A 19,096-nucleotide genomic window follows, 5' to 3' on the forward strand; every position below is an offset into this window, starting at 1 on the left:
TTTTTCCATTCTTAAACATATCTAAGGCTGCATGCATTTCCCTCAGCATTCAGAAAGGCTTTCTCAACTTTCTTTTTTTATATCTAATCTTAGCTTTCTGAGCATCCTCCTTGCATAATTTATTGAGCACAGACTATCTACTGGGTGAGTTCATTGCATATTGCCTTTTTACTATTCATGGCATCCTTTGAGTCACATACAGTTGGAGGCAGCTGGAGAGGGAGGGGAAAATAAGAAGAAAGGAGGTCATGGTAAAAGAAGGGAAAGGCAGAGATGAGGAAGACCTTCCCTTATCTCCTGCCTTTGGGAACAATAAGCTGACTTCTTGGTGTGTCCTGGTCATTTTTACAACTGGAGCAGATAGAGTGTAATTGAAACTCAGAACTGCCACATTTGGAAAAACTAAATTCTACTTGTTTTTCCAGACTTCCCAGGCCATATTACATCTTTCTGACCAGTTGGATGCTATAGGAAGTCAGCTCAGATGCTTCTAGGAAACCTTAGGCTTTTGTGAGAAAAAGAAGGCATGCAGCTGGTACTAGCCTCCCCTCTTCTTCCAGCATTGGACAGTTCATTCATTTTCTAGGGCTGTCCTAACAAATTACCACCCTCTGGTGGCTTAAAGCAACAGGATCTTATTATCTCAGAGTTCTGGAGGCTAGAAGTTTAAAACCAAGGTGTCAGTGGGGCCATACTCCCTCCAAAGCCTCTAGGAGAGAATTTTCCTTGCCTCTTCCAGCTCCTGGTGCTTCCTGGCTGGTATGGTTTGGCTTTGTCCCCACTCAAATCTCATCTTGAATTATAGCTCCCATAATTCCCACGTGCTGTGGGAGGCACCAAGTGGGAGGTAACTGAATCACATGAACAGGTTTTTTCTGTGCTGGTCTTGTGATAGTGAACATGTCTCACGAGATCTGATGGTTTTATAAAGGGGATTTCCCCTGCACTTGCTCTCCTGCTGCTGCCATGTAAGACGTGACTTTGCTCCTCATTCACCTTCTGCCATAACTGTGAGGACTCCCTAGACATGTGGAACTGTGAGTTGATTCAGTTGATTCAACTTCTTTCCTTTATAAATTACCCAGTCTCTTCTTTCCTTTATAAATTACCCAATTTATTAGCAGCGTAAGAACAGACGAATACACTGGTATTCCCTGGCTTGTGACAACATCATTCCAATCTCTGCTTCTGTCTTCATATGGCCTTTTCCTCCCTGTCTTTGTGTGTCCTTCTCTGTCTCTTATAAGGACACAATCACTGAAGCTCACTCTAATCCCATATGATCTCATCTCAATCCTTAACTACATCTGAAAAGATTCTATAAGGTCACATTCTGAGGTTCCAGGTGGACATGGATTTTGGTGGAGGACACTATCCAACCCACCACAGATAGGGACATTGTAGTAGTCCATCCTCATGCTGCTATAAGGACATACCCAAGACTGGGTAATTTATAAAGGAAATAGGTTTAATTGATTCACAGTTCTGCAGGGCTGGGGAGGCCTCAGGAAACTTGCAATCATGACAGAAGGGGAAGCAAACACATCCTTCTTCACATGGAGGCAGGAGAGAGAAGAATGAGTGTGAGCGAAGGGGAAGCCCCTTATAAAACCATCAGATCTCATGGGAACTTACTCACTATTAGGAGAACATCATGGTGGAAACAGCCTCCGTGATTCAATTACTTCCTACCAGGCCCCTCCCATGACACGTGGGGATTATGGGAACTACAATTCAAGATGCGATTTGGGTGGGGTCACAGCCAAATCATATCAGACATGATTTACAGAGCCACGGCAGCCTGAGGGGCAGCATGAGGACAAAAATAAGCTAAGAAAGGCAGAGACATCAAAGGCTAAATGTGAAGACTCTGAGCTGAGCCATGAGCTGTCAGGTCTGGAAAGAGTCAGTGCAATAAAAACAGCATGGTTCATATTGGCTGTGGAGTCACCCAGACCTGGGTTTAAATTCCAGGCCACTGTCACTTTCAGGAGGGAAACCCAGAAGAGTTTTCTCATGGCTTTAAACTTTTTTTTTTTTTTTTTTTTGAGACGGAGTCTCGCTCTGTCGCCCAGGCTGGAGTGCAGTGGCGCGATCTCGGCTCACTGCAAGCTCCGCCTCCCGGGTTCACGCCATTCTCCTGCCTCAGCCTCCCGAGTAGCTGGGACTACAGGCGCCCGCTACCACGCCCGGCTAATTTTTTGTATTTTTAGTAGAGACGGGGTTTCACCGTGTTAGCCAGGATGGTCTCGATCTCCTGACCTCGTGATCCACCCGCCTCGGCCTCCCAAAGTGCTGGGATTACAGGCGTGAGCCACCGCGCCCGGCCTCATGGCTTTAAACTTTATCTAACCTCTTTGAAAACTTTATTTGAGGAATACACAAGATAACGCACTCAATAATTCACTCACACTCCTTTTCTTTACCTAACAGCAGCAACTTTGCCTTACTTATTTTTATATCTCTTGCATATGACACATAATATACAGTAATTAATATTTGTGGGCCCAGAGTAATCAACCAAATATTTGTTATGTGTCAGTAGCTATTTTAAATATTACAAAGCTTCAGTTTCTACCAGTGAAATACAGGGATTTGTTGGGCCTGGGTTACTGGAGTATTACTGGAATAATAGGCCATTAAAGATCAGGAAGGCTTCCAGTTCAACGTGGTAGATGAAGTATGCATGTGTGCCCCCACTCCAATCTCACATTAAATTGTAATTCCCCAGTATCAGGGGTGGGGCCTGGTGGGAGGTGATTGGATCATGGGGGTGGATTTCTCATGAATGGTCTAGCACTGTCCCCCTTAGTACTGTCCTCATGATAGTGAGTGAGGTCTCATGAGATCTGGTCGTTTAAGTGTGTGCAGCATCCCCCCACCCATGCTCTCTTGCTTCTGCTCTGGCCATGTGACGTGACTGCTTCCCTTCACCTTCTGCCATGATTGTAAGCTTCCTGAGGCCTCCCCAGAAGCTGAGTAAATGCCAGCACCACGCTTCCTGTATAGCCTGCAGAACCATGAGCCAATTAAACCTCTTTTCTTTATAAATTACAGTCTCAGATATTTCTTTATAGCAACGCTTGAATGGCTTAATACAACATGATCCTTTCCACTCCTTCCCTAAGCCCCTGAAATGATAGTAAACGAAATTAAAAGATAAAAAAAGTCAGAAAGACAAGGAGAATGAGAGAGGAGAGGACATGAGAGGGTTTTGAAAGTCAGCAGCTCTCTCTTCTCTCTTCCTTGGTGCTGCCTACGGAGGTGGCAGCCATCTCCTACTCAGCATCGTGGCTACCCTCAGACCCCTCGTGAAGCCCAGGATCGTGAAAAACAGAACCAAGAAGTTCATCTGGCACCAGTCAGATCCATATGTCAAAATTAAGTGTAAATGGCAGAAACCCAGAGGTACTGACAACAGGGTTCATAGAAAGTTCAAGGGCTGCTCAACATTAGTTATAGGAGTAACAAAAAAACAAAGCACATGCCGCCCAGTGGCTTCCGGAAGTTCCTGGTCCACAATGTCAAGGGGTTAGAAGTGCTGCCGATGTGCAACAAATCTTACTGTTCTGAGATGGCTCACAGTGTTTCCTCCAAAAATGGCAAAGCCATCATGGAAAGAGTAGCCCAGCTGCTCTCAGAGCCACCAACCCCAAGGCCAGGCTGCACAGCGAAGAACAGGAATACACAGCTCACGTGCATGTCTTATTTGTGTTTAAACAAAACCATAAAAACTGCCTGAAAAAAAAAGAAGAAAAAAAATGTCAGCAACTGATTTAGCTGATTAAAAAAAGGTGAAGCACAAGTGACTACAGAGGAAGAGGCCATGCAAGGTAGCCGACCCACACCTTGACACACCAGGATGCAAGGAATTGGATGGAGTCACCTGTTGTCTCCCAAAGCAGTGTGTGCAATGGGGCAGGGAACAGCAGGCTTCCTTGAGAGTCTGTACCAAGCTACCGGAGCTCCCGGATCCCCAGCACACCCCTGCCCTGTGCACCAGGCAACTCCTCATCCGCCACAACAGGAGACAAAACTGAACCAGGGAGAGTCCAGATGTGGAGACTGCATAGGGCAGGGGCAGCACAAGGACCAGAAGACAGGGGTAAAAAAGAAATGTCTACATGCCCCTTCACCTAGTTTGCTCTCCAAATGTTAGAGACCAACTTACAATCCACCCATGAGAACGATCTGGATTCCTCTGTGGTAAGATAGATCATCCCAAGAGAAAGCCCTAAACATAGTGATATTTAAGAGTCTCCAGTGAAAAGTAGAGTCTCTCTCTAAGTGCCCTACAGCGAGATTTACCAGCTGTCTGGTCCCATCCACCTCCACCCCTACATCCAGAGCATTCAGTGAGGCAAGCATCATCAGGCAGTCGGAGAAAATTCCCAGTAGGAAAGACAGAGACTAAAATAAGAAAATAGTGTGGGGCAGTGGGGGTGGTGGGAGCAGGGAAGGAGAAAGAAACCTGGAGAAAATAGGGAGCAAAAGAAAAAAAAAAGAAAAACGGTGACCTCCTTTCATTATTATCCCTGGATAGATAGAAGAAAGAATTGCCTTCAAGAAAGAAGAACAGAAGGCCACAAGAAGGAATTTTATGGCAACTAGAGCTTTTAAAAATTACTAAGTTTCTCTTATTCCTTAAGAGAAACAGTAAGACAGAATGATGAAAAAGAAGATCAAACCAGGGGTTCCAAGATCCAACAAATAAGAATTCCAAAAGAAGAACAGAAAAAAATGGAGGAAAGGAAATTGTGAAATAAATAAGAAAGTGAACATGAGTTTCCATATTGAAATAGATGATCAGGGGCCCAGTTCAATGACTGAAAATAGACCCATACCAAGACCCTGTGTCATGAAATTTCAGCTCATTAGACATAAAATAATCTTCAAAGGAGGGAAGTAGGAGGTGAGGAAAGGAGAGACAGGGAAAGAGAGAGAGAGAGAGAAAAATTTCATATACAAAAGAGAAGGAATCTGAAGAGTATGGAACAACTCAATAGCAACACACAAGATGAGAAGGTAATGGAGCAATAATATCAAATTTCTAAGATAAACTGATTTTCCACCTAAACGTCTGTAGCAAACAAACTATCAATCAAGTGTGACAAAAACATTTTAGAATATGCAAGTTCTCAAAAAATTTTCCTCCACAGAAAGCTATGGAAGGATATGCTCCATCAGAATGAGGGAGTAAATCAAGAAAAAGGAAGATTTGGGAGAGCCTGGTAGCAGAGTATTTCATTCAGGGATTGCCTAGGGTGGCATAAAACAGATCCATGAGCAAAGAGACATTTATTGTGCTCAAATACAAAAGTCCGGTGGGAGCAGTCACAACGCAACAGTTCCATGATATCCCAATGTGCCCAGTGCTGACTGTCTGTCTTGTCTTACCAAAGCTGGTGTACAGACTCCATCCTCATGCTTGCCTCATGGTGCTATGGTGGCTGTCCCATCTCTAGCTTTTCATCTGTATTCCAGGCAGGAAGAAGAATGCAGCAAATGAGAAAAGAACAGCCTCTACCTCAGAAAAACAAAACTTTCTTAGAAAAATTATCAGCAGCCTACTGCTTTTGTCTCCTTGGCCAGAATTGTGTCACCCTGTAGCTACAATGGGCTGGGAAATACAGTTTTTAGGTTGGTATATTAGTTTCCTATTGCTGTTGTAATAAATAACCATGAAGAGTGGTTTAAAACAAAGCAAATGTATTATCTTACAGTTCTAGAGGTCAGAAGTCTGAAGTGGGTCTCACTGGGCTAAAATCAAGGTGTCCTTGGCAGGGCCAAGTGCTTTTCTGGAGGCTCCAGGGGAGAATTTGTTTTTTTATCTCTTCCAGCTTCTAGAGGCCACCTATTTTCCTTGACTCATGGCTCCTTCCTCTGTCTTCAAAGCTTGCAATGGCCAGTTGAGTCTTTCACACCTCGTACGACTCTGACTCACATTCTTCTGCCATCTTTTTCCATTTACAAGGATACTTGTGATTACATCTGTCTATTGGGAAAATCCGGGGTCACTTCCCCATCTCAAGGTCAGCTGGTGAGCAACCTTAATTCCATTTGCAACCTTGAATCCCCTTTGCCATGTAACATAAGACAATCACAGCTTTTGGGGATTAGAACACAGACATCTTTTTTGTTTTTATTTTTAATAGAGATGGGGTCTCGCTTTGTCATCCAGGCTGGAGCACAGTAACGCAATTGTAGCTCACTGCAGCCTTAAACTCCCAGTCTCAAGCAATCCTCCCACTTTGGCCTCCTGAAGTGCTGGGATTACAGTGATGAGCCACTACATCCGGCCAGGACATAGACATTTTTAGGAGACCCTTATTCTGCCTACTATCTACTATACTGGGCATAGTAGATATAGTTGCAGCTTGGTATAAAATCTGGGTCATTTTACTTTTTTTATTTGAGACAAAGTCTGGCTCTATCGACCAGGCTGGAGTGCAGTGGTGCCATCTTGACTCACTGCAATCTCTGCCTTCTGGGCTTGAGACATTCTTCCACCTCAGTCTCTCAAGTAGCTGGGACTACAGGCACACACCACCAGGCCCAGCTAATTTTTGTATTTTTTGTAGAGATGGGGGTTCACCATGTTGCCCAGGCTAGTCTTGAACTTGTGAGCTCAAGTGATTCACCTGTCTCAGCCTTCCAAAATACTGGGATTACAGGCATGAGCCACAGCCCCTGACCTGGGTCATTTTATTTAGTATGAAGGGAAGTGTGAATTTAGGCAGGCACACATGCTAAGGATTATGGAGTGGAAAGATGGGAGGAGGCAGGGGTCCCCAGTGGTACTACAGAGTCATTTCTCCAAACCCAGACTGAACCTCTGCTGTACTTCAAGTTACACGAGAGACATCTACCCTTATGTGGTTAAGCTGCTTTAGCAAGGCTTGAGTTCCATGAAGCCCAGTGTAAGCCCAAGGAAACTTTCACGTTTTAAGGTAAGAATTCAATAGATAATGTTTAAAACCAAAACAAGGAGAAATGCCAGGATGAGCATGGTATTGGGAAGTAGGAGGTAAATATCAAAAGAAACATCTAAATCAGAATTTAAAGAGGTGCCCCCAGGGAGCAGATTCAGAGTTGGAGAAGTAGAGGGCAGAGCATGGCTGACTTCCTTCAAAAATGGTTTTCATGCCATTTGACTTACTAAACTTCATTTATCTGTTATTATGCCTAATGAAAATCAGTTTTTAATTTAAAAGTGATGATAATAGTTTGGAGCACCTATAGCAATAAACTAGGAGGTGCAAGAAAATTATCTACCCATGCAATTCCCCCAGCCAGGCTGCATCAGGCTAGAAGGGTCATGAAATGGTTCCCGCAGGGGCCATCGTGGAGCACAACCAGGAGGTGACACACAGCCTTGGCACAACAGTGGTCCACATTTACCTTCCCCAGCGAGGGTCCTCAGCATCCTGCTAGCCCTCCTGAGCTACAAAGGACAGGAAGTTGGGGCAGATTTGTTTTCTTTCCCTAACAAGATCTCATTTTAGGAGCAGAGCTCAGAAGAGCAAACCGAGAAAAGAAAAGTCAGGGGCTGGTTTCAGGGAGAAGAGTGACCACGGGCCATTCCTTGGGCCACGTCTGCTTCTCTAAGCCTGGCCCTGGGGAACAAAACTTAGATCTTGATCATCCAGCATAGCTCTGGCATGCTGAGCGTGTGATACACCTGTCTCCACCATCAGGCAAACGAGTGGGTTCACAGGCAGAGGCCTGCCCTGCCAAACAATGCTCCCCTTTGTCCCCGCCCAGGGCTCAGGAGCCGCAAGGAAGCCAAATCCATCAGCACTTGTCAGGGCCCTTGATGCACACAATGCAAGTTATGATCCACACTCCCCGGCAAAGCCCCAGGCTTCCAGCAGGCAGCATTAACTGACACGCAATGTGTCAGTCAGCCTTCTAAAAGCCAGGGGTGGGGATCCGTGCCAGGGGGCCACTGAGCTCTCATTCCCAGAAGCCAACCAGAGCCAGTGAAGGGGCCGCAGAGACTCCGACACATCATTTTCATAAAAACAGCCCAAGGAGAGCATTGCATTAGGAAAAATCATTTCCCGTATTGGCAGCGGGCTCTTCCGATGGCTTTAGCAAATACCATGCACACCGAAGCAGTGCAGTGCACGCCCTTGGCTCATGTGCCCGACCGCATACGGGACAGACCAGGGATGAGGGAGACTGGAAGTATGAATTCCCAAATCAGACTCCCTACAAATGCAGCGCCGCCTGCAAAGGGTCGCCCCTCCTTCGTAGCCAGCAAGGTGGCAGGCTTTACAGAAGGAAGGGGATTTTGTGACCAAAAAGAACCTGGAAGCGGCCTCCGTGGATGCTGCCAAGGTTATTGTGTGCACTTCTTGATGCATCCTGCAAACCACTCTGGTCTGTCCTATTCTGTTCGGTCACCTCCTCCCTGCCTCCACCCTCCCACCACGTGACTGCGAGTCACCAGGCCAGGAATATCACAAGCGTCTTCCTTGGGCAAACAACCGTTCCTCTGCAGACACCTAGACTGACCCTGGCACTCGACACAGAGGGAGGGGACGGAAGACGAGTGTGTGTTCGAAGTCTGCAGTCCCCTGGGGAGGGGTCACTGGCACCATCTGCCTTGGCTACCCGGGCAAGGCAAGTTCAGAGCTACAATTAGTGCTGATGCAGCCACGCTCCCTCGGTCTCATTCCCTAGGCTTCCCTACAAGCCTAGTTATGGGCATGAAATGAGCTAGTGAATGAGTTTTCAGAAAAGCAAACGTTCCCTTAGAAATACAAAATATTTGAGCCAAATAATATCAAGTAAGATTTTGTTGTTTTTGGCCAAAGGTCACTGTTTAACTTAAAGGAAAGCAATAAAATATATGCAATATATAAATTCTATAAATTATAGTTATAGAGTAAATTATAGTAAATTTATACAGTAAATTATAGTTATATAGTAAATTATATAGTATCACTTCTTTTGGTGTGATAATGGTATTGGAGTCATGTAAAAAAGAATGCCATTCCTTCTCAAGATACATACTGACCTGTTTATGAATAAAATGACAAGATGTCTGTTTGTTTGTTTCTTTGTATTTTTTTTTTTTTAATTTTTTTGGGGACGGAGTCTCGGTCTGTCGCCCAGGCTGGAGTGCAGTGGCACCATCTTGACTCACTGTAACCTCTGCCTCCCAGGTTCAAGCGATTCTCCTACCTCAGCCTCCTGAGTAGCTGGGATTACAGGCCTGTGCCACCACGCCCGGCTAATTTTTGTATTTTTAGTAGAGATGGGGTTTCACCATGTTGGCCAGGCTGGTTTTGAACTCCTGACATCAACTGATCTGCCCACTTCGGCCTCCCAAAGTGCTGAGATTACAGCTGTGAGCCACCGCATCCAGCCTGTTTGTTTTTAATAACAAGGAGGAGGAGGGAAGTGAATAGGGCAGGACTGGCCAAGGGTTGATGGTTGTTGGACTGTGTGATGGGGACATGAGGGTTCATGACACCATTCTGTTTGTTTGAGCATAGGTTTGAAATTCTCCATAATATAAGGTTGAACAAAAACACAGTTTAAAGATCCAGACAGCATAAAGAATAAATCAGTGAGTGTACAAACTTATGCATGCAAATGATCAGATCTGGCCTTGCTTTGAAATTGTAGTGGCTAAAACAGATTTGGTTTTGCTTTCTGTAACCAGACAGTAAGAAGGTGAGGAGGCTCCTGTGGGTGTCAGACAATAAACCATTCACTGGTTTTTGGTTCCTGTTTTTGAGATGGGGTCTCACTCTGTTGCCCAGGCTGGCACTCACCGTTTTTGGTAGGATTCCAGAGCAAAACCTAGTGACATTTACTCTCAAAATATACCTGCTGTAGTATCAGACTTATGTCTAACAAAATTAGTGATCAGATGGGAGGCTGACTATCCTGAAATGGGATACAGTTTGATCAAGGCAGTAGGTATGTTTTAAAAGGACAGACTGGGCCTGGCGGCCGTGGTGTCTCTTGCCTGTAATCCCAGCACTTTGGGAGGCTGAGGTGGGTGGATTACCTGAGGTCAGGAGTTTGAGACCAGCCTGGCCAACATGGCAAAACCCTGTCTCTACTAAAAACACAAAAATTAGCCAGGTGTGGCGGTGTACACCTGTAGTCTCACCTACTTGGGAGGCTGAGGCAGGAGAATTGCTTGAACCCAGGAGGCTGAGGTTGTGATGAGCCAAAAATCACAGCATTGCACTCCAGCCGGGGTGACAAAGCAAGACCCTGTCTCAAAAAAATAAAAACTAGAAATAAAAGGACAAACTGGTCAGGTATAATGGCTGGCAACAATCTCTTTTAATCACCTGGTACCCTAAGGTAAAGCATCCCCAAAAACCTCAAGGATATTTTTATTACTTTTGTATGTTATTTGAGAGAGCCGTAATTCCATTTTTAGCTGGTGCATTGTTCAAGCTAATGTTATCTACTTAATCTTTTCCTCTGGCTAGTTTGGTTCTTAGCAGGTTGTGTTGGTTGAGATTAAGATTAGAGATGTAATATCAAAACCACCAGTTCAGAACCTGAATTGTAACAGACACATCCATCTGCAGAGATGCTCTTTCCTTCTGATTGGCAAGATTGTAACCTACTTCTCAATTGATTTCAGCATCGAACACCCCGGGCTGGCTCAATTCCTTTCTACACCTGCCAAGAAAATCTAAGTGGATAATGACGCTGACCAATCAATGGGCCGTGGGCAACACAGGAAATCAGTGGGCCCGCAAAAAGCTGGGCACCACGTGTTACGGGTAATATTCTCAGGGCCCAAAATGGGTGGCACTAGCCTCCCTGACCAGTCAAAGGAGGCAGGAAATGGAAGCTGAGCTCACGGTGGGAGGAAGCTGGGTGTGGGTGGTGGTGGCAGCCCTGGGAAGAGAAGGGTGTGTTTCTGAGGGCGCCTTGTGCCCTACCTGTTTGCTGCAGCTTTCCAAACCACAAAGCCCTGCCTGCAGCTCCCTGCCAAGGCTGATCATAATCTGCCATGCTATCGGCATTGTCATCTCTTATACAGATGCACATTGAGTGCCTCTAATTCTGAGGATGATCCCCTGAGGAATCTTGCCTTTTCCCAGCGCCATGCTGCTTGTCCATCCAGGCACGTGGCAGCAACACCACCACAGGGATGCCCAGGGTGCCAAGCTGCATGCCCGCTACCTCCCCTCCCTCTTGCTTCCTCAGCCCACCTCTTCTACCCCAACCCTGAGCCTCCGAAGGAGGCCGAACCATCTGCCCGTTTTCATTCTTGTCTTTTGCAGTTGGGAAATGAATCTTCAGTGACAGAGCCCACAGAGGAAAACACCCAAACCTGACCCTCCCTTTAACCTTGCGAGCGCTATCACTCAGCCAGATACCACCACTGTTTCCCGAGGACTAAGAGAGATGGCTCTTTGCCTGGTGGAGCTGTGAGGACGATGATGGGAAACGGGCATGCTGGCATCGGAGTTTTTCTGGATTGGAAAAAGAGGATTTTACTTTTCAGCACCTGCCAGCATGATAGGTTTGCCAAGAATTCTACACTAAACAAACACACACACCTACATCACCCCTCCTCCCAAGCAGGCATAACCCACTGGGGAAGGAAACAGCTCAGGAAGGCGGATGGCAGGGGTTCGTGAACCTTGCTAGTTTCCAGGGCACGATCCATTTTAATCTCCGCCAGAGGACTTAAAAATCTATTCTGTCAATATCTCCGTTATTAGTAAAGTTTGTGTCCCAAAGCAAGAAAACTAAGGCTTAATTTTGACTTAGAAGATTGTTGTTGTTGTTGTTTTATTATAAGTTTTGATTATGTAGTATGTGTGTGTATATATGTTATTCACTACATACATATTTATATATGTTTAATATATTTTATATTTTAATATAACATATAATACATATTATATATAATATGTAATTATATATTAAAATATATAATTATACATGTATTTTAATATATAAAGTATATTTTAATGTATATATAAATTATACACATGTATATTCAAATGTGTATATGAATATTTATGTATATATTTAGATTTGAAAGCCTTGGGGGACATGTAGGTCCATATCCTCTTGTAGATATCGTAGTGGGATCCTGGCTTTTGGTTATTGTCTCCCCCAAGTCTCCTATTCCCTTTCCGTCCCATTTTTTTCTTGCAAAGAACAAGCAATGACTGAGGCTTTCATAGCCATTGTCACAGAATAGGTCCTGTGGGGAGTTGATTTGTAAAAAGTTCCTGGACCAAAATAAAGGTGGTGACCAAAATGAAGTCATCTCTGCCACCTCCCAGTGGGTATCGATGTGGAAACGGTAACTTGAATCTGAAGCTTCTTTGTGCCCAGCCCCACTGTGCTGATGAGAGCAGACAGGGTGGGAGAGAAAGGGGCACACAGAGTGGACATGTGGATGCCGTTCCTCAAGCCCTTGAAGAAACCAAGAGTTGGCCACAGCCCTGACCCAGAGTTCTGGGAGATGGGTCTGTGGTAACCCCACAAGGGAGAAGAGGGCAAGAAGGCCAGGATTCCCAGGGCTCATCCAGAACAGCCCATCCGTCCAGATGGGTATCCTTGATTCCAGTACCTTCCCTGCTCACACATCTCTTTCATCCATTCATTGTACCACTTTGAAGTGTAGAATATGCAAAAGAGAGAATAAAATCATATCATCGCCACATGTAGTTTGCTGTGTCATGCTTATCCTGGTGGATGAAAAAGAGGCCCACGAACCTATGGAAGCCATTCTTGCCACCTGGGTTTATGAGCCAATAGACTATGGCAGAGGTGATGGGATGTCATGCCCATGCTTATGCTATATTACATAAGACCCTCACTTACTAGCTGACTCAGTCGAGGGGCTCTCCTTGCTGGTTTGATCAGTAAGCAGCCATGCTGGGAAAACCCCATGTCCCTAGGAGCTGAAGGAAGCCTCTAGCTCACAGCCAGCAAAAAGCAGGGTCTCTAAACCCATACCTGCCAGAACTGAATACTGCCAGCAATGGGAGTGAGTTTGGGAGCAGATTCCTCCCCACTTGAGCCCCTGGAGGAGACTATAGTTAGGCCAACCCCTTGATTGCAGCTTGTGAGACCCTGAACAGATGCCCAGTTAAAACTGTGTCCAGATTTCTAACCGAGAGAAACTGAAATAATCACGTGTTGTTTTAATCTGCTAGATTCGTGGTAGTTTGTCACACACAAATAGAAAATGAATACAACGACCGTCTCCCACCAACTTACCAAATATGATAAATGTTCACATGGAAGAAATGTACAGACTCATACATCATCTATTCAAGTGCAGTCCTTTGTTTTTTAACCTGTGTTACAGGCTTGTTAGGAACTGAAAAAAATTACATTTTTTTTTTTTTTTGAGACAGTCTCACTGTGTTGCCCAGGCTGGGGTACTCTGGTGTAATCTTGGCTCACTGCAACCTCTGCCTCCCAGGTTCAAGTGATTCTCCTGCCTCCCACTCTAGCCTCCCAAGTAGCTGGGACTACAGGTGCGCAACACCACACCCAGCTGATTTTTTTGTTTTTAGTAGAGATGGGGTTTCACCATGTTGGCCAGGCTGATCAGGAGCTCCTGACCTCATGAGATCCACCCACCTTGGCCTTCCAAAGTGCTGGGATTATAGGCGTGAGCCACCACTCCTGGCCAAAACTTTACATTTCTATACTTTCACATAATAAGTTCAGTAAGCATTTTCACTGAAACAGCAGAAAGGGAGCTGGTTCTAATTGAAGACAAACTTAGAAAAGATTTAAATTTTACTAATCTTAAATCAGTTCATTGTTGTTTTCCATGGGACACACTCCAGGGCATGGTGGTGACCAATGCAGTCTACAAACCCAAGTGCACATTGAACGCAACCCTAAAAGGCAAAGGTCAGAGAAAGGGTACACCTCTGACCTCCTTCCTGCACAACTACAAAGTGGAACCCAAGCTTTGGCTAAGGGCCTCCCCTCTTTGCGTGTTCCCCAGGCTTGCCCCACGTTTCCACTTTTCCCTGATGCATCCTGGGCTTCTTGGAGGTCATGGTGGGAGACAGGACTAGCTGGACCTCCTAGGCCGACTAAGAATTCCTAAGCCTAGCTGGGGAAGGTGACCGCACCCACCTTTAAACATGGGGCTTGTAACTCAGCTCACACGCGACCAATCAAGTAGTAAAGAGGGCTCACTAAAATACAAATTAGGCTAAAAGCAGGAGGTAAAGAAATACTCAAATCATATATCGCCTGAGAGCACCGGGGGAGGGACAATGATAGGGATATAAAACCAGGCATTTGAGCAGGGAGTGGCAACCCCCTTTGGGTCCCCTCCCTTGTATGGGAGCTCTGTTTTCATGCTATTAAATCTTGCAACTGCACACTCTTCTGGTCTGTGTTTGTTATGGCTCGAGTTGAGCTTTCACTCGCTGTCCACCACTGCTGTTTGCCACTGTCGCAGACCCACTGCTGACTTCCACCCCTCCAGATCCAGCAGGGTGTCCGCTGTGCTCCTGATCCAGTGAGGCGCCCATTGCCACTCTCGTTCGGGCTACAGGCTTACCACTGTTCCTGCGTGGCTAAGTGTCCGGGTTCATCCTAATCGAGCTGAACACTAGTCACTGGGTTCCACGGTTCTCTTCCATGACCCACGGCTTCTAATAGAGCTATAACACTCACCGCATGGCCCAACGTTCCATTCCTTGGAATCGGCGACGCCAAGAACCTCAGGTCGCAGAACAAAAGGCTTGCCGCCATCTCGGGAGCTGCCTGCCCCATCATGGGAGCGGCTCGCCACCATCTTGGGAGCTTTAAGGACAAAGACTCACCTATAACAATGGCTCTTGTAATCAGTGAAGGGAGAGGCTAGCTTGGCCTTAAACCCCACGGCTGGGTCCTCACCACATCCAAACAGGCTGGATCTGCTCGCTCCCTGCCAGGAGGAGGGAGGCCAATGAGAAATGTATCATTGTGGCTCATAGTGCACCAGAGAATGGAGACTATATCAGAAAAGACCCCGCATGATTTCCAAGCTGATCTTTTAATCTGGGGGAGGATCACGGGCTGTGGGGATGCTGGGATACAGGTCCATAGGTTCACCCTCTACAAAGAATCACACATCTTTCCTTGGGCCACACAAACCAGTTGCTCTTCTGTTACGGGAAAAGGGTCCTGATCCAGTCCCCAAGAGAGGGTTCTTGGGTCTCGCGCAAGAATTCAAGGCGAGTCCAAAGTGCAAAGTGAAAGCAAGGTTATTAAGAAAGTAAAGGAATAAAAGAATGGCTACTCTGTAGACAGAGCAGCCCCAAGGGCTGCTGGTTGCCTATTTTTATGGTTATTTCTTGAAGATATGCTAAACATGGGGTGGATTATTCATGCCTCTCCTTTCTAGACTATATAGGGTAACTTCCCGACATTGCAGTGGCATTTGTAAACTGTCATGGTGCTGGTGGGAGTGTAGCAGTGAGGATGACCAGAGGTCACTCTCGTGACCATTTTAGTTTTGGTGGGTTTTGGCCAGCTCCTTTACTGCAACCTGTTTTATCAGCAAGGTCTTTATGACCCATATTTTTGTGCTGACCTCCTATCTCATCCTGTGACTTAGAATGCCTTAACTGCCTGGATAGGCAGTCCAGTAAGTTTCAGCCTCGTTTTACCCAGCTCCTATTTAAGATGGAGTTGTTCTGGTTCACATGCCTCTGACACTTCCAGCTCTTCCACCCACACACATCTTCCCTGTCTTGGGGCAGAGGGCAGTAGCCTCGTACCCTGAGGATTCTTGAAGGTCTGGGGTCCGAGCAGCTCCATCAGAAGCCCCATCGGGGACCTCTGAGGGCTCAGTGACAGTCCCTGGGGACAGACGGTGGCTCCCCAGGACGCTTTCCCTATTAAGCCACTGGCAGAGTCCAGACACTTTCACCGGGTTGAGAGCTAGAAGGTCAGAGAGCAGGAGAGAATCCAGAGGTAGGTTCAGGGTTACTGTTTTGCTCAGCCCTGGATGGCCAGGCCCAGCCTCCCGCATTCTACTGGAAGGAGGAGGAAGACGGGTTTAGTTCTTCCCAGGGCAGGAGAGAGAAGCACAATTGTGGGCTGGGTTCCTCCTGCCTCTGAACACAGCGCCATCCCTTCTCCCAGGTGCTGGGCTGGGGTGTGTGGAAGATGAAGGAAAAGTGAATTAACTAATTAGGGTTCCTGCAGTGTCTGGAAAGCCTCTAAACCCCCGAGCACCTCAGGCTTCCCTGCCCTGATTCAGAGGTGAGGTTACCTAAAAGCCAAGGAAGCCTGGGCTTCGGGGACCCTCACTCACAGGCCCCCTTCCAAAAAAGCCCTGCACCTAAGCTTGTATTGGGACTTCTGTATTATTTTTCCCAAAGGGCGCTCCCCACGTTGTATACACTTCCGGCCCCCAAATCTGGATCCACCCTGGGAAGGCACAAACTGGGGGCAGCCTACCCACATTCGGCCAGCGGGGAGTCCGACCGGCCTTGGTGTCTCCAAGCGCGGTAACAGTGGTCGCGCCTTGCGTCCCTCCCGCTCCGGGGCGCATCGCCCCTTGCGTGCAAAGCCCCGGCACCGCCACGAGTCTCGCCCCGCCCTGCACAGGTAAACAGCCGCCCGCCGGCCGGCCGCCCTGCAGGGCAGCCCGGGGACCTGCCCCCGGCGCCACGCCCGGCGCCCCGGGGAGGCCCAGCCCGCAGGCCCCGCCGACTGGGCGCCGCGCCCTGGGAACGTGCACCGGGGCAGGCAGCCCGGCCTCACCTGGCCCCAGCGCGGAGCCGGATCACACCTGCCTGCTGGGTGAGCAGAGGGCATTCGCGGAAGGGAAGAGACAAGACCTGGGAAGGGACGCCTGTGGCTTGGAAAGACCCTCAGGCAGGGCCGGGAGTGGGGTGCGCTGATAAAAATTCCTGGAGCTGTATAATTCACATCGCAGATTTGTCCCTTTGCCTCAATCTAAAAGGAATGGGAAAGAACAGCCGCTGGGCTCTCATTTGCTTCCAACTTACACAGATTCAACTATCAATTATCCCAGAGGAGAGGCGTGCAGTGCAGGGCGTTGGGCCACGAAACTGAAAGCTGCTGGCGAGGCGCGTGGGGGAGGTCGATTTCTGCGTCCTGCTGCCTCCACGCACAGTGAGAACCCACCCCCGCCACTGCGTTCCTGTCCTCACAGGTAAAGTCAGGATAATAATATCTACCTCAAGGGGGATTCGAGGAAGTGGTGGGAGCGTAAAGCCCCGTCTGGTAGAGTGAATACCTGAGCAATGGCCTTCCGGTCCCGTCTTCAGCACAGCAGGACGAAAATGTCTTCTGTTGGGATCCCAGAGAAGATCCAGACGCTGACACCTGCCCCTACCTCTCTACTTCTCATCATACCAGTCACCTGGAAGAAGGGTCCATTCAAAGCAAAGCCTGTAGCCAATGAGTTGTTTCTGCCATCAAACAGTCAAGCATATGAGGCCCAATAGGCAGTCCTGTTTTTTTTGTGACAGAGTCTCATTCTGTCGCCAGGCTGGAGTACAGTGGCGTGATCTCGGCTCACTGCAACCTCCACCTCCCGGGTTAAAGTGATTCTCCTGCCTCAGCCTCCCGAGTAGCTGGGATTACAGATGCACGCCACCACGCCAGCTAATTTTTGTATTTTTAGTACAGACGGGGTTTCACCATGTTGGCCAGGATGGTCTTGATCCGCTGACATCGTGATCCGCCCGCCTCGGCCTCCCAACGTGCTGGGATTACAGATGCGCCCGCCAGGCGGTCCTGTTAAGCCATGCCACACAGCTTAAAAAAAGACACTGGCAAGCTCAAGTCCCGAAGTTACCAGCTGAAGGAAGAGACTTAAACCAAACCAAGGGCTTCCTATGACAGTTCTGAAATACCCTCTTCCCTCTTGAGTCCATACAACTGAGAAAATAGAACGGCCGGGCGCCGTGGCTCGCGCCTGTAATTCTGGCACTTTGGTAGACAGAGGCAGGCAGATCACCTGAGGTCAGGAGTTTGAGACCAGCCTGGCCAACATGGTGAAAGCCCGTCTCTACAAAAATACAAAAATTAGCTGGGCATGGTGGCGCATGCCTGTAGTCCCAGCTACTCAGGAGGCTGAGGCACGAGAATTGCTTGACCCGGGAGGCGGAGGTTGCAGTGAGCTGAGATCGTGCCACTGCACTCCAGCCTGGGTGACAGAGCGAGCCTCTGTCTCAAAAAGAAAAAACAACAACAAAAAGGGAAAACCAAAGGTAAAATTTGATCCACAGGACTGGCCAAATTTCTACACTGGTAAAATCATGGCCTTGCTGAAGAAATTTAGAGCATTGATCAGGAAGGGATAAGACCCAGAGAATCCAAATGGAGACAAATGAGAGGATTTGGAAAACCTGAAGTTCTCTGAATCACCCAGTCCTCAAACAGCCTCCTTCGTCAGCGGAAACCCTCTTCTCCAGTCTTCTGACGCACTTCGTAACGACACTACCATTTCTTTGCATCCTTTGCAGTCTCACTGCAAGAGCAAGCCAGTTCTCATGCATTACCCTCGACTGTCTCCAGAATGGACAGTTAGATCCCAGCACTTCAGAAAGAAGGACAATGGCAAGCTCAAACCAGCGAGGATCAAGATTAGAAACCAACATGATTTTGGGATTTTCCTAAGGGTGCTTAATAAATGGGTGGACAGATATCATTTTACACTGGTCTGATGTTGTTGATATACATTGCAGAGATTCTGGATTGACTGTGCTAGCAGGAGAAGCTGGGAGTGACTTCTGAGCTGGACTGACCACTGGACGCCAAGTGATTATCCCTAATGTATTACATGTCATTTGCAACCCAAGCTGTCCATCATGTACTGGGCCATCTGACACACTCATAAAATCCCATTACCAACTGGAAATGGTTTATGTGGGACTAGCTCCTAACCAGGTACTGAAGGCACAAGTGCATTATATGCATAGGTAGATCATTCCCTGTGTGCCTACCCCTGACCCTTTCATCAATCTAACACCGGTCTCAAAGGGGTTTCCCAAGAGCTAGTGACTAAGAGAGGAAAAACCACTGATCCTCATTTACAGATAGCTTCACACCATATGCTTGCCTACCTTTTTTTTTTTTTTTTTTTTTTTTT

The 19,096-nt window shown here is 47.2% G+C and overlaps 1 pseudogene; it reads left to right on the forward strand.

Moving 5' to 3' along the window:
* Window positions 1–1,027: 1,027 nt before the first annotated feature.
* Window positions 1,028–5,703, forward strand: LOC117976457 (large ribosomal subunit protein eL32-like; annotated as a pseudogene).
* The last annotated feature ends 13,393 nt before the right edge of the window (window positions 5,704–19,096 follow it).

Source organism: Pan paniscus, chromosome 19, assembly GCF_029289425.2.
Source record: "Pan paniscus chromosome 19, NHGRI_mPanPan1-v2.0_pri, whole genome shotgun sequence".
Lineage (NCBI taxonomy): Eukaryota > Metazoa > Chordata > Mammalia > Primates > Hominidae > Pan > Pan paniscus.